We start from the raw sequence: 15,215 nt of genomic DNA, 5'->3' as shown, positions 1-15,215 counted from the left end.
ACGATTATATATTATTTATGAGTATAGAAATTAATTCTGCATTTGTTCTGTAATTGTTTTTCCCGATAAATCTTCCATTATACGTGTGAGGTAAAAACGTATAACGACGATAATATTATGATGGTGAATAATTTCTTTTAGAAAATCCGTTCAACAAATCTTACTTGAATCGGTGGATAGTGATTTTTTTATAATTGGTTGACTAATAATTTACAGCAACCGACCATTTGATGAAACGATACGTTTGCCGACGGTGTTCACCCCATGTACGCGCGAGCTCTGGTGTATTTATATGTATATTGGGTGTGAATATGCAATTATAACGGACTAGCGACAAATATGCAGTGCGGTGTACTTGAAGCGTCAAGGCGTTGTATGTGTACAGAAAGAAAAATAACATTATAAGATTTCTTGAATATAATTTTCTTGTTTGTTAGAGTACGTTTGGTTTTTTTCCCTATAACAACGTCTAAACGGTAATTACAAAACGATTTTAAGCTTGCATTGCAACTCAACGGACAAAATGTGCAGCACACGCTAACAATTAATAGCCAATTAATTAACACGTATGCTGCGCACGATGATCATTATCTACGGTGAGATAATAAACCGATAATTTATAACCCAGACGAACGATACGCCGTTAAACTTGCGGTTATCCTAGTTTGGCGAGTTTGTAATAGAACGAGTAGTTAGGTGCATGTGAATTACACTAAACATATATATATATATATATATAATATACATACAAGTATAATATTGTATTTTGCATACTGTATATGCTAAAATCATCTAGTTTATATATTATTGAGCGTTGAGCATATCATTGTGTAATAATAATATAATATAGATAATGGCTAACGAAGTCTTATAATAATATTATGAAAATGTACATGAAGAAACCATAAAAACTTAACACGAGGTTAAATTGTAATTAAAAAAAAAAATTTAATCTAATAAACCACATCAACACACGACAATATATATCATAACGTAGTACAGACACATAGCTTTGGATAACGCATATAAATATTATATAATTTCACCGAACAATATTCAATCAGATTACTGTGTATAATAATTAATACGACGTACACTATAAAGGACACCCGATAATAATATTACAGTGCAACACACTTAATACCTAGCAGCAGTTGACAAATTGTAGAGTTAAGATTGATGACTACCCGATCATTATTTCAATCAGAACTGGGTAAGAAAATGAGTGCAAAGGGTGGAAGTTTCTTAAGTACATACAATTCTACAGTATTTATTTACCTTTGTTTATAGATTACAATTTATATTTTAATGACAAGAAAAATACTTGCTCAAGGTGCAAAATATTTGAATCTTGACTTGATTCTGATTACAGAGTCTCACTTACATTAAGTATAGAAACGCCTAGTTTTCGTTCATTCATTATGTATGATTTAGATGTCATATCTATTCTATAAGAGTATAATAAAAATTAATGCTAAACATCAGATTAATGCGTTTCGCGATATCGTCATCGGTGCAAATAATTTTCTCGTCAACAAAACTCAATCATACATTGCGAGATGTTTCCTTGTCACGATTTACGACTGGGGTAATATATAAATAAAATATATAACAAGTATCGGAAAACCGAGCGGTGGTGAATTTACGTGCGTACACAAATCTCTTTCTCCGGTACTTATATAATAATAGTTTGACGGGTCAATAGAGAGATAAATATTCACGAACCTGCTCCAGGCGGTTATATTGATGTTTACTCGCCTTATGACCTATCACCAGCCACCCTACATAGCCGGCCGTTTCACCGTTAATAATATTATTATTATTGAGTACAGATATAGACCCGTCCTGATATTATATTATTCTGGAGTCTGATGATGTTGCTCTGACTACAACGCGATCGTATAAACTAGCAGGAAAGCGTTAAACAACTTCTAACGAAAAACATGCATCTCGATTGACTCAACTGAAATACGTAGAATCAATCAACTAGGTAATGTGTGCGTCACAAGATCGAAAATTGCAAAAAAAAATCTTGGATTATTGTCGTAGGTAAATATTATTATATATATTATTATACGCAGTATAGATTCAGTACGGATTGTTGCCATTAAACCTGTTGGGTATCTGAACCGTTTGCGTGTTCCGTGTTAATTGGACTAGTGTAACATATTTATATATGCATAATACATTTATGTATATGTGTTCGTTGAAGTTTGTCATAATTGATATTTACGTATTTTTTTAAATTTTTTCCCGCCTCGATACGTCGAAATGTATTCGAATACGATTAGGTATATATAATTTAAATTACATTGTACCTACACGTATGCATGACGTTAAATCTATATTTTGTATACGGTTACGATTATCTCGATACGGATAAATAAATTATAAACTTCCCGTATACAATTTAATCGAGCACTTACCTAGGCAAATTGCACAAGTCATCACCCCGTGGATAAGACAGATCCACAGTAGGTACAGATTTTCATGGATATAATTCATTATAGCACCTGTTCCACGTTTGTTGTGAAGACGCGTCATCGTACTAGGCACAATAGATAGATTATTATGCTTAGGCGCGTATGTCACTATTCCAAGCATCGTTCATTTGGTTGGTTAGTATAAAATATTGTTTTCCGATCGGACGCGATGAGAACGTATTTGCGAAATAATAATAATAATAAAATTATAATAACAGCTGCAGTCTACTGTAGTAGGCTGCTGCTGCGGTGTAATATACTGCGGCGAAGGAGACACGATGTCCCAATTATTGAGAACAATGCAGCAGCAAAAGAAAGAAAATATAGTAAAAAAAAATAATTTAAAACACATACGCAAACGCTCACATGACATAGGTACCTATACCTATACACATTAATCGTCGTGAGAAACCCGCATTGTTCCAAACTTCGGAGTTGATTTTGTAACGTCGTTACCGACTACGGCCGGCTTGTTAAAAATATACCATTATATATATTTAGTACCTGTGTCCTGTATGATCGTTATACAATGTGGCGTACTCGGGCGTAGAACATTTGTGGTACAAAATGTACTACCAGTTTTGTGTACGATAGGATAATATTATTGTATATACGGATTGATGATAGGACCTACTGTACTTATCTACAACTTCATAATATGATTGAAGAAAAAATTCGGGATACAGACTATTAAGTAGCTATGATATCTTGATATTACGATTTCGAAATATTATCGGATATTATACAATATTGTTATAGTATATTTATGAGTGTAGTTCAGTGCATTGAAATATAAAAACTGGTATTCAAATGAATTTCGGAGGAATAATAACGCCGTGTGAATATTATAATATTTTTAAGTAAATATTACTTACTCGAATATGACTGTCTCTACAATTTCAAACACCAAGCGATATGACAAATTACTGTAAATTCGACTTTTTTTACGTCAGTACCAACTCATGGTACGGTCAATAATAATTTATACCTTATAAACCGGTATCTCAGCTTATGCATTTGTTAAAATTATAAAAATATTTCAAATATTCATGCACATATAGGCACTAACAGAAATAGGTACCGTTTAATTTTTAAAAAAATTCAAGATAATTTTATAATATATAATATTATACAATCTGAAGAAAATATCTTATAAATGTACAAGTTCTAGTGAATATATAAATCAAATTTATATTCGCTGAAAACTGATTATTATTTACCATCATATATAATTTATATATGTGTGTGTGTGTTACTGTTGTAATTTTATAACCTTATATGTTATAATGATTTGATTAAATTTAGTTATAGTTTGACACTTAATAAATGCATACAGACGTTTAGTCCATTTACATATAATATGTTATTACATTATATTACTATATAGATTTAAAAAACCAAAACGGCACAACGAATTTTCTAATAAAATGATTTGCTCAAGTAAATACAGATAGTAAGTATAGAAAGATAGATATATTAGCTATATGTAAACATATTATTTAAAATTTTATATTTTTAAATTTCAGAATAGTCTAGATTTCAAAGTATTAGAATACTATTTATGTTTATTGTACTTACACAATATTATAGTATGTCTTTAATTTATAGATTGTATTATGACTGTTAAGATTCAAGAGTATACATAGTTGATTCTATAGTCAACAAATTAATAATATGTATCAACAAGAACAAGCACGTTTTAGTAGATTGCATAATATTTGGGCGTATTGGTTTTTTTTAACATTATTTGTGAAAAAAAAAAAATTAATTAACTCTTAAACTATTCTTTACTAACGGAAATATCAGGTGTATATAAATGTATAAAAATTTACACAAATATAATGATGTCAATCAGTATTGAATGACATAAATTAAGTGAATGATAATTTATTTTTTCTTATTTATTAATTCAAAGAAAACAAATCAAGCTTGAAATAATATTTAACCGTGGAAATAATCGCATTCCACCCGAAATACGTGCGTCTTATACTCTTATGTATATATTATACATATATATTATAATACCGTTTAAATGTTTACGTCTAATTTGAAAACTGAGAAAAACCTAACGCGCTTCGATCTCCGCGCAGTTCCGGTCGTTGAAGTTTCCACTGTCTTGAGATAAAGCAGTTTTATACATCCCTGTCGCACACAATTACCGTTTTAATAAATATACACAAAATATATATTACCTAAAAATAATCTAACTATATAGGTAAGCACGATTCATCGTTGTTTTTTCACCCAAGATTTCTAGCGATTTCACGCACGTACCTATCATCGCCCGATGTTTGTTCTACAATAATGGTTAAACGCTTCTGCGGGGTATATATAGGTATGCATTATAATGTTCATCCCGCAATTTCCGATTTGAGGACGGTATTTTTTTTATTCTTCTTCTATTATTATGTACGCCTTCGCGGCATTCATTTTGCTCCCCGATCATCGCACCGAACGTACATATTATATATATACATTATACATAGTTTATACCTGTACCGAATTATACATGGCTATACGTTATTATAATATTAAATTGTATGCTTATGTTTATATATATATACACGCATTCACTCGCGATTCCATGCAGAACGCTTTTATTATTTATTCGTTTATTATTATTATTTTATTTTTTTATGTGGTTTATCTCAATTTCCGTTGTTTGTTTTTTAACACACGAGTAAAATTTGCATATTTCTTTTTTTTAACGTACACATATCGACTATGTCGTTGTGGACCGTGCGCGACTCTCGTTAGAAGAACGCGAGCGTTTTAGGATGTGGTTACGCGCTATTTGACGAGCGCGCGTGACCCACCGGATGACTGAGTACAACAAAACTATCTCATTTAATCGCGATCGCCTTCAGACCCTGCATTCATTTGGGACGGCCAACCGTAAATACATTACAACTGTATTATATACATTATACAACAACACCATCATGGGCAGCATCAATAGGATACATTAGTGATTTCTGCACCGTGAAAATAACATCACGCTCGAATATATAAAACTTTGTAACAGTACAATAATATACCTAATAAGAGCACTGGGAGAACTCAATTCAAAGAACAATTTTCAACGATTATTTACATTTACCCCATCATTTGTACTGTATAAACATTTTACTATAAGATATCGATATAGATGTTAGCATATTTTATATACATTATGTAAGTAAGTGCGATAATATTTATTAATACTATATAAATTATACGTATTTTAACAATTTTAATTTACTCATGTTCACATACTCATTATGACTTCAAGAAAATATCATATTATTTTCATTCGTGTCAATATTGAGTTTTAAAGAGTTTATAAAGTTGAAAATGTTATTGACTAGACAAGAAATGATAAATACGTAATTCGTATTATTTTAATATTATGTACATCACCCATAGTGTAAACATACTCGTATAAATGTATAATAATTTATGTTCATATTTTTTCTATAGAGTAAATACATTTTAATGACGTCTATTGGCTATTTAGAAATTGTATTGCATTTCGAAATAAATGCGACAATAATTATTGTTTGTGCATAATATAAAAAAACCTTAATACTAAAACTATTGTTGATGAGTATAAATGGTTTTTGACATTAAATAATATGTTGACGATGTCATAATTTTATTTGGCAATAGTGTTGAGAAAAACGTAGGTACTGCTACACAATTTACATTGCCACACTAAAATGTAAATCTGATTCAACAAAAATATTATTTGTTAATGTTATTTCTTATTATTTGCGTTGAATTTATAAATTATATAATTACATGCTAAACAAAAATATTAAAAATATCGATTGTGTTACGAAATGAGCTTATAAATTTTCACTGGTATTAAAACATGTATACCTATTTAAAAATGCAAATTCTTGAATGTACTGTAAAAATAATTCAATTTATGTGAGGTTTGATTAAATCAAGTTCGTAAATATTAATCGAATCTAAATTATAAAACAAAACTTCGTGATTTAAATAGAAAACATGCCAGCCAATGTGGTTTATATAATTTAAAATGTATTTTACATTTATATTTTTTATTGTATAAAATCACGTTTTACAAGAAAAATAGATATTATGTGATTATTATTCATCGAAAAAACTCATAACTTTATTTTGAATGATTACATAGAACAAATTAAAATGAACAAATCAATAAATATTGTATACACGACTTTATCTAATAATTTATTTATATTCGAAAATTATTCAAAACAGTCTAACATTATTTATTTAACCAGGAATTTATTGCATTATCAATCTTTACACTGCTTTATTATTTACATAGAATTAATGTTGGTTCTTAATTTTGGTTTTGAGTCACTATAAAACTTATTTTTCAAATATTATATATATGTCTACCCAATGCTCTAGGCCCACAGGCCATGATAATTAGTTATCAAATTTAGTTCGGTGTATATTTTATACTTCAATAACACGCTCATATACTAAAATACGTTTAAAAATTTCACTTGCCTACTCCACAGCTACAGGCATAATATTTATAATCCTCAGAGAGAGTTAATTTATATATGTTCATCGACAATAAGCACGGCTGTTGACGATTTAATCAGTGAGTAAATGTTTATGAGTAATATTATTTTTGAGTTGCGATCTTAATAGGATATATAATAAATACTGTATATTATACATCATAAACATACATATTTTTATTTTAAGCATACTCCTAACTAGCATATCAAAACCGTTTTAAACGCCTTCGGGTAAGACATATAGGTAACTTCATTGTAAATTTGTATTTTTCAATATATCAATATATTCCGATATCCATAGGCATCTATATAATATATTTTTAACGTAAATACCAAACTTGACGAATAACTACAATATAAATATTATACAATATACACTCTATCGTCTACATAAAGTTGTTATTACACCAAAACAATGATGTAAAAATGTTTACCATTTATACATGTATATGCTTTTAACTTCAAACATGTTTATTATTAATTGATTTTCTATTTTATTTTACTTTTGTTTTATGGGATAGGACGATATATTATATATATTTTAAACTGTATTAATATTTTTTGATTTAATTTAGTTACAATTTTGTAAACCATTAATAACAGTATACTACTACAACTAGTAGCTTTTTTTTTTACAAATGTTCCACCTTGAATTATTGAAGGATAGGTTATAATCTTGAGTATAAACCCTGTAGTATGATGTAAATCAAATACCATTGAATATCATTTAATTAAATAAAATATATTAAAAATCAGGATAATAAACCGCATACTAGGTTTCATGAACTATTACTAAACAATTCAATGAATAAATAGTACTACTAGTAATAATTCCTCAAACATAATTCAGTGGCTTTAGATTAGTCTATTAATTATTAAATTGTTCATGTTACCCAATAATAATATATTATTATTTATAGTAGTCTTTAGTACAAGTTAAATATTATGTAAATGTGTACGTGTTATATAATATGATCAATTACAAATAATAAAATAAAATAGAAACGATTAAACTGATTTTTAACTCCTAAATACCTAAGTTGCGGACTGTTTGAAAATCGAACGTGATGCATGATTTATGCGTCAAAGCGTCATTGGCACATATATAATCGATAACTGTTCATTTTATCGATAACATTTATAAAATAGCATAATATAATACCTAGCATATCTTATTATTATGCACAGACCATTTACAGGGTCTTATGAAATAAAAAGTAACAGTAATGAGTTTATACAATTTACGAAGGGATGGATACTGGCGTCGAAGTTTATATGCATAATAAATGATTAAGTAATCACATTATTGTGTATAAATATATCAAATTCAAAAAATAATAATCGTAAAAATACTATACTCAATGGCTCAATTGAAACCCCACGCGCCGGTAAGTTAGGTAGTTAACCGTGCCCGTGAACACTCACCTGCGGTCGAAGATGTGGTGTGTGTGCAGCATTATGAACGTGACGCTCGTTTCTCGGCACTTGTGTTGCACACGTACACGAAAATTAAGTGCGTTTTATTTTTCCTTCCCCGTCCCACGACCACGGTTTGAAATGAAAATATAAAAAATAAAAACCAATTTCATAAAACTACCTTTTCGTTATCAGAACCTGACACAACGAGAGCAATGCGGTGAACGAGAATGGAATTATATACATGATGATTTTGTTATGATATGCTATTATATATTGTAAATATATATGTATCACGCGTCGAACTATATTATAAAGAGTGGCCAGGATATGGGCGGAGAAGAAGAAGAAGAAAAATAAACGTGAAATATACATTATAATATACATCGCACAGTGAGCACGCGGCGAAGAGACGAGGTGCTCGAAATTGCACACAGCTCTCTGTCCGGAGGGCAATTTGTGAGCAATTTAAACGAGTTCAGCGGATGAACGGCTCTCTCACGCGCATTTATTTGTGTGTGTGTGTATACGCGCGCACGTATAAATGTATAATATACATAAATACAGGCGCGCAATAGTAGCTGCTGGGTATTATAATGGTAATAATAGCAGCGACCAGACGATAGAAGCAATTTCAATTTATCGGCGGCGGCAGTTGATAATTAACAGACGACGTCAGTCGTTCGCCGCCTAGTAGTGGCTGCCTAGTGCCTATACGGACCGACCTACCAACCGACAGACGGATGAACCTTAATACCTTAATAATACTAAACATCATTACTCATTTTACACATCGTGCGAACATAATACGACGACAATTTTATATTATTATTATTATATTATACGTATGTATATTTTTCAATATACTTAACATGCATACACTCGTCGATGGACGTCGTATATTATTTACCTACGTGTATTATAGAATATTGTAAATAAATAAAATATATGTATCAGACTAATAATGCACGTTCTATTATAGATAGATCTGTTTTGAAATTTTACTCAACAAATCCCGATATTTTTAATGAGACAGAAAAAATTCAAATTCTTGTTATTTCTATTAACCTCTGTGCCGCGGGTATTGACAATATGTTTTTGTGAGTGCAGACCGCCACCACGATATAGAGAATCGATAACTATAAGGCATAAGCATTCAGTTTATATCCGACGACTACTGGCGGTTGTCCTACCTTCCTATATAAATATACGACTGTATAATACCACTATACAGAGTATTATTGTATGATTGATGGGCCATAATGGTTAAATGCGCGCGCGCTGCGTTTAAGAAAACGTCTGCCGAAAGCTATTAAGCAAAACCCATCGCGAGCGATCGCGTCAATCATTTAAAAATTTTCTCCGCGTAATCATTATTCGTATAGTTTTTATCAGACTGATCGACGAGATGTAACATGTTATAAAAGCATATACTTAATATACATAGAATAATATTGTGTGCATTTTGTAGTTGGCGTTTCGTAATCGCTTCATTTCGGTCAAAACATAAGTCATCATTATATTAGGTATATACATATACGTTATAATATAATTAGTAATATTATGCATGATATTCCACTCGCTACATGCCACTAAAGATACACATCTTTATAGGTACGACGGATTTGTTGAAGTAGATAATTTTCTCATATAAGTGATATACAGAATATTACAATAATCCAGGGATATATTTTACCGAACTACCAATCAAGAAACAATATTTCAATAAAATTAATCATCGACAGAGCTTTCATGGAAAATGGAAATACTTGAACTTTATGGAAGTAACTGATGATATAATTATAAACAATATAATATGTTATAATGTTTCGACACGATCATTGAGCAGTATAAGTAAGGCGATAACATATAAATCGAATAAAAATAATGGCATAAATCTATTTAAAAATATACCGTTATGATTTTGAATTTTGATAAAATAAATAATGGTTAATTAAAGTGTAGAACTTACAAGGGTACCTAAACGACTGTAATTGGATTCACGTTCTAGCCTAAACATTAAACGCCCGTTAAACATTATTGATATTCAGTTACAATCTAGCTAAATTTCTTGAAAACATCAAAAAATCAAATCTTAAATAAGTACTCTGTAATGGTATTTTAACCACGCGGCAAACGACCGGATATAACGTATTATGTTATCCTACTACAAAGACTGAATTCAGTATCGGATACTGCGTGCACATACATAGAATATAGATATACATAATATTATATATTATATTATTCATAGCAGTTATATTTTATAATATTATCTTATAGGTACCTATTCGTTGTACGCGCGGATTACACGCGATAGTAATTTATAATATATTATAGTTAAGGTCACGCCCAATGATCTCGCGGGCTATTTAATTAAGCGTCGTGTGCATAGGCCACGCAACGGAATTTTAACAGGCAGTTAAAAACTGTTTGGCGTGCATGTATAGGTATACATTTTTTCGTTCATATTTATTATTATTTTTTTTCTACATTCAATTTATCATAACGTACTCGTCGTGTATAATATTATATACGCGATCAGCGGCGTGCGGCGTGGGTTTGAAAATGTAACCCGGGAGCGATACATCCGACGGTCCGGTTCTACCCGCTGCTAGCTGCTGCCGTTGCTGATTCGACAAACACGTTTATCGGGACTTATCAGTATATATAAGGAGCATATGTACATACTTATATACACGTATACTGCATTTTATATTATTATTATTATTATACGCAGCCGCTGGCACAATCGGCACCTGACAAGAGCTTAGCGTTAAAAAAAAACATATATTATAATATAAACTCACGTGCATATATCTCGTTCAATATATATTATATATATTACATAGACCTAAATGCAACCGTTTGTATTAAACTTTAGAACGCGAATTTAGGTGATATACATACAACATTATATAAAACACGTTCTCATACGTCGTCTTCTGCTGCTGGTGGTGCTGCAATTATTATACACCGGTACGGGGAGATGCGATAAATATGTCGTTTTAACGATTATACGAACAAAATTATATTGTTGTAAAAATGAAAAAAAAATACTATTGCGTCTGTATTTGTTTTTTTTTTTATATAATAATTATAATAATGATACGTTTTAATAGACGTATGGTGGGATACTGGGATAAGTACTATGCGGAAAACTGGTGGGTTTCAAACGTGATATTTCTTATGACTCGCGCTTATAATTCATTATTATTACAAAAATATTAGTTGTGTTAGTAATAATTTATAAAATAGAATTTCTTGTATTATGACACCTCCATTTTCAAATGAAAAGTAGGTAAAACACAACAGATTGTTTTTTTTAATTCACTATACTTAATGTATTATTTCGTTTCAATATTAAACTAAAAAATTATAAGTAAATAATATATTATAATACAATTTTATTATGTAAAATTAATTTCAAGGTCGGTATTAAAATTGAGTTAACAAACAGTTGAACTTATGCTATAGTCTCCATATAGCAGTTTTACCAAATACCAAATCAATATATATCTCGTTTAATTTGATAATTAATTTATTCTCAATTTCTATATCGATATTGTATAACCACGCCTTTCCGAAAATATATTTGTGTGTAAGGATAGAATTATATAGTAAATAATACTCTATATATAATTTGAAATATACAATTTTAATACTATCATATTATGTAATATACATATAGACGTATAGAATAAATAATATATAAGTATATAACGAATATAAATTCCAAAGTCGTATTTATCAGAAAATACTAAAAATACAAATAAAGTATTAAAAACTTCTCTCTCAACTATTGATTCGTAAATTATAGGTAATATGTAGGTATTTTAGGTACACCAGCAAAACTGTATTAGTATATAGACGTACATTTTTGTCGGTAAAAATCGGTTTGAAAACTAACGTTCATATTATAAAAGCTATTAAAAAAATATTTAGCACGGCAGAATAAAAGTAAAACGTAAAAGTCGGTGTCGGAATGTTTAGTATTATAATGTATCCGATGTTATAATATGTAGGTAATGATACACAGAGACTCACGATAATAATTTTTTATCAATAAATTGTAAATACGCAATAAAACGTACGATATACCCATAGGTTTGCAAGACGTGTATTATAGGCAGGTTAAATGTATTTTTCCAAGTTCGTATTCTTATAACATATTGTACATAAACATAATAGTAATATACGGTGAGTTAAATTTTTTTTAAAGATAAAAATAAAAAAATAGATTTTAAAAGGTTTTAAAATATAACGTAGTAATATAATTAGACCTTCCAGTAGTACGCCGGTGCACTGCAGTATTATAATATTATTTGTCTGTGTGTGCGAATGCAATAACCGTTGCACGGGGCCTATGGTCGTTATTTGTCAGCCACCGCCACACCGCCGTCGTCGCCGGCCGGTCAGGTTGAGTATAAAAAAAGCAAACATTATCTGCGGTAGCCAATCGGTATTTTATTAAAACAATTTATAAACGCAATAATATACAATATTTACACGTTTTATTTGTGCGCCCTGTATGTATACTGGTTGCCGCCGCAGCCGAGTCGACTCCCACGGCGGCAACTATACGGCTATCGGTGTTTATTACACACGCACACACACATACACAAATGTACAAACGCCAATACGTATATATATTATGTATATAAACGAAGGGTTCTCTACTGATAATCCGTCGGCCGAAGCAATAACTTTGGTCGCGTCTTGTAAACGGTCGGATAACGCATCTGAGCATCTCGGTGTGTGTTTGTGCAGATGGACCCGGTAGATATTATATATAGGCGGCGTTCAACGATCGTGCGGGATAAGAACGGAATATAATAATATATTTTATTATTTTATAGGCTTGTTTTATTATTATTATTATTATTATTTCACGGTGATCTCTATCTCGATTGCAGAATCGCATATTTTCCAACTCCGAAAACGACAGCTGCAGTTCATAGCTCAATATATGCGTTAAATATACCTACCGCTAACCTACTACAGAGGTCTATCCTAGAATAAAAGATCGACAAAATATGTAACTCTTTTGTTAAGTCTATTATTATTATATTACTCTATTATACGCATCATTTGTATTTATTATCATTATTATTTTTTTTTTCGTACTTTATGACTTTACCGAAATAAAAGAAGCACTAATGAATATTTATAATATTAATCTTAGAGTGTATATTTGTTAAGTATATGCATTACTCCACCTACAATGTACATTATGGTTATGGTAGTTGGTACATATTATTTCCAAACCTATAATGATTTATACGACGATCATCGCCATGACGTGTCCATAACATTCCCCGAAATATTTTCCGTATTACTTTATGCACATCAACTATTGGAAATGATTTTATTTGTATCCCTATCACTACTAATAATTAGTAGGACGTACCACACAACGGTTCGAATGATTTTGATTAAAAAAAGAACAACAGCGAGGCTACGGTTTGATTTATGTTTATTAGAATATTTCGGTGTGGTGCGTTTATATAAACCACTTGTACGAGCGCAGTATAAAGATATACTGAACGCGGTAAGTGGAAAATAATAGCTGGAAGTCATATAATATGATGGAATATATCGGGCTACTATAAAAACCGATCGCATCTATATACAACAATATTATTAATGAACAGGTGAAACGTGTTTTACCAACTACGCGCTGCACGTTTCTCTGAGTAATATTAAAGCCCGTGTTCACATTGAAACACAATTTATATTTTTATTAATGACAATAATATAGTGTATTATACTGCTGATTCGTTTATTATTAAACTCTGCGTTACTACTAGTAGTCTGCATCCAACAATTTGGTTTCTGACCGTGTAATATTACGTATGTATAATGTTTTAAATATACCTCTATAGAAAGATTATTATTGTTATCTGATTATACGTTAGAGGAGGAGCGCTTATTCATAGGTACCTATATGTATATATTTATAATCAAAACTCACAGAAACATCAATGATGCGATATAGTTATATGCATTGAATGGAATGAGAAAAAAAATCGATAATCAAAGTTCACACACACACGCACAGAAGCCGTCGGAAATTTGTATATGAGACAAAAAAAAGTAATGAATATAAAATGAACGGAATATTTTTTTTTTACTCGGACGGGCGCGTCTGTCCTGCTATTAAAAGCAACAGCCTCCAGGCGAAATGTTAATACGAGCCTGAGAGTACTACCGGTTTGAGACGTATATAAATCCTGATGTTTTTTTCTTTTTCTCTCTATCATCTTTATACATATACACACATATATATATTACATATATTATTCCTTCTCTAACCCGATAATTAGTAGACTACTTTCCAGATTTCGTCTTCTCGACATAGGTATATAATATGTTTAGACGATGTTGCTGCTGCTGCTGCTGCTGTTATTTCTATTCCGTTTTCGTATAGTTGCTGACGACTGAGACAAGACCGCGATCGGACACTACAGCAGCAGCATATTATAGTATGGTACAATAATTACGGTTATTACCGGTGGCGGCCGTATAGCGTCGACTGATAAGTTTCGCTACCGATTCACCGCGGGTGTCTTATCAGATATACAATATGCTTGACGTGTTGGATTTATTATATATATATATATATACGTTTATATAGACCGTATCGAATACGCATAATATATAGGTACAGGCATATAATAAAAAAACTAGATTTGCCGAGAGTTTCATCTCACTCGCGACAGGTGAGGGGCTCGCAGGTAATTTTATATTTTTATTATTATTATTATTTTTTTTTACCATAACGTTCAGTGGCCACGCAGCCCCGCCGAAGGGG

General features: G+C 30.7%; 1 protein-coding gene across 2 annotated transcripts in view; it reads right to left on the bottom strand.

Moving 5' to 3' along the window:
* The window catches only part of LOC114129680 (zinc finger protein interacting with ribonucleoprotein K-like), an 88,014-nt gene that overhangs the window by 55,575 nt on the left and 17,224 nt on the right, over nt 1-15,215 (bottom strand). The gene's annotated exons all lie outside the window — the stretch shown is intronic.

This window comes from Aphis gossypii, chromosome 3 (assembly GCF_020184175.1).
Source record: "Aphis gossypii isolate Hap1 chromosome 3, ASM2018417v2, whole genome shotgun sequence".
Lineage (NCBI taxonomy): Eukaryota > Metazoa > Arthropoda > Insecta > Hemiptera > Aphididae > Aphis > Aphis gossypii.
Note: the sequence above shows the minus strand (reverse complement) of the source record. Positions and strands in the feature narration are given on the sequence as shown.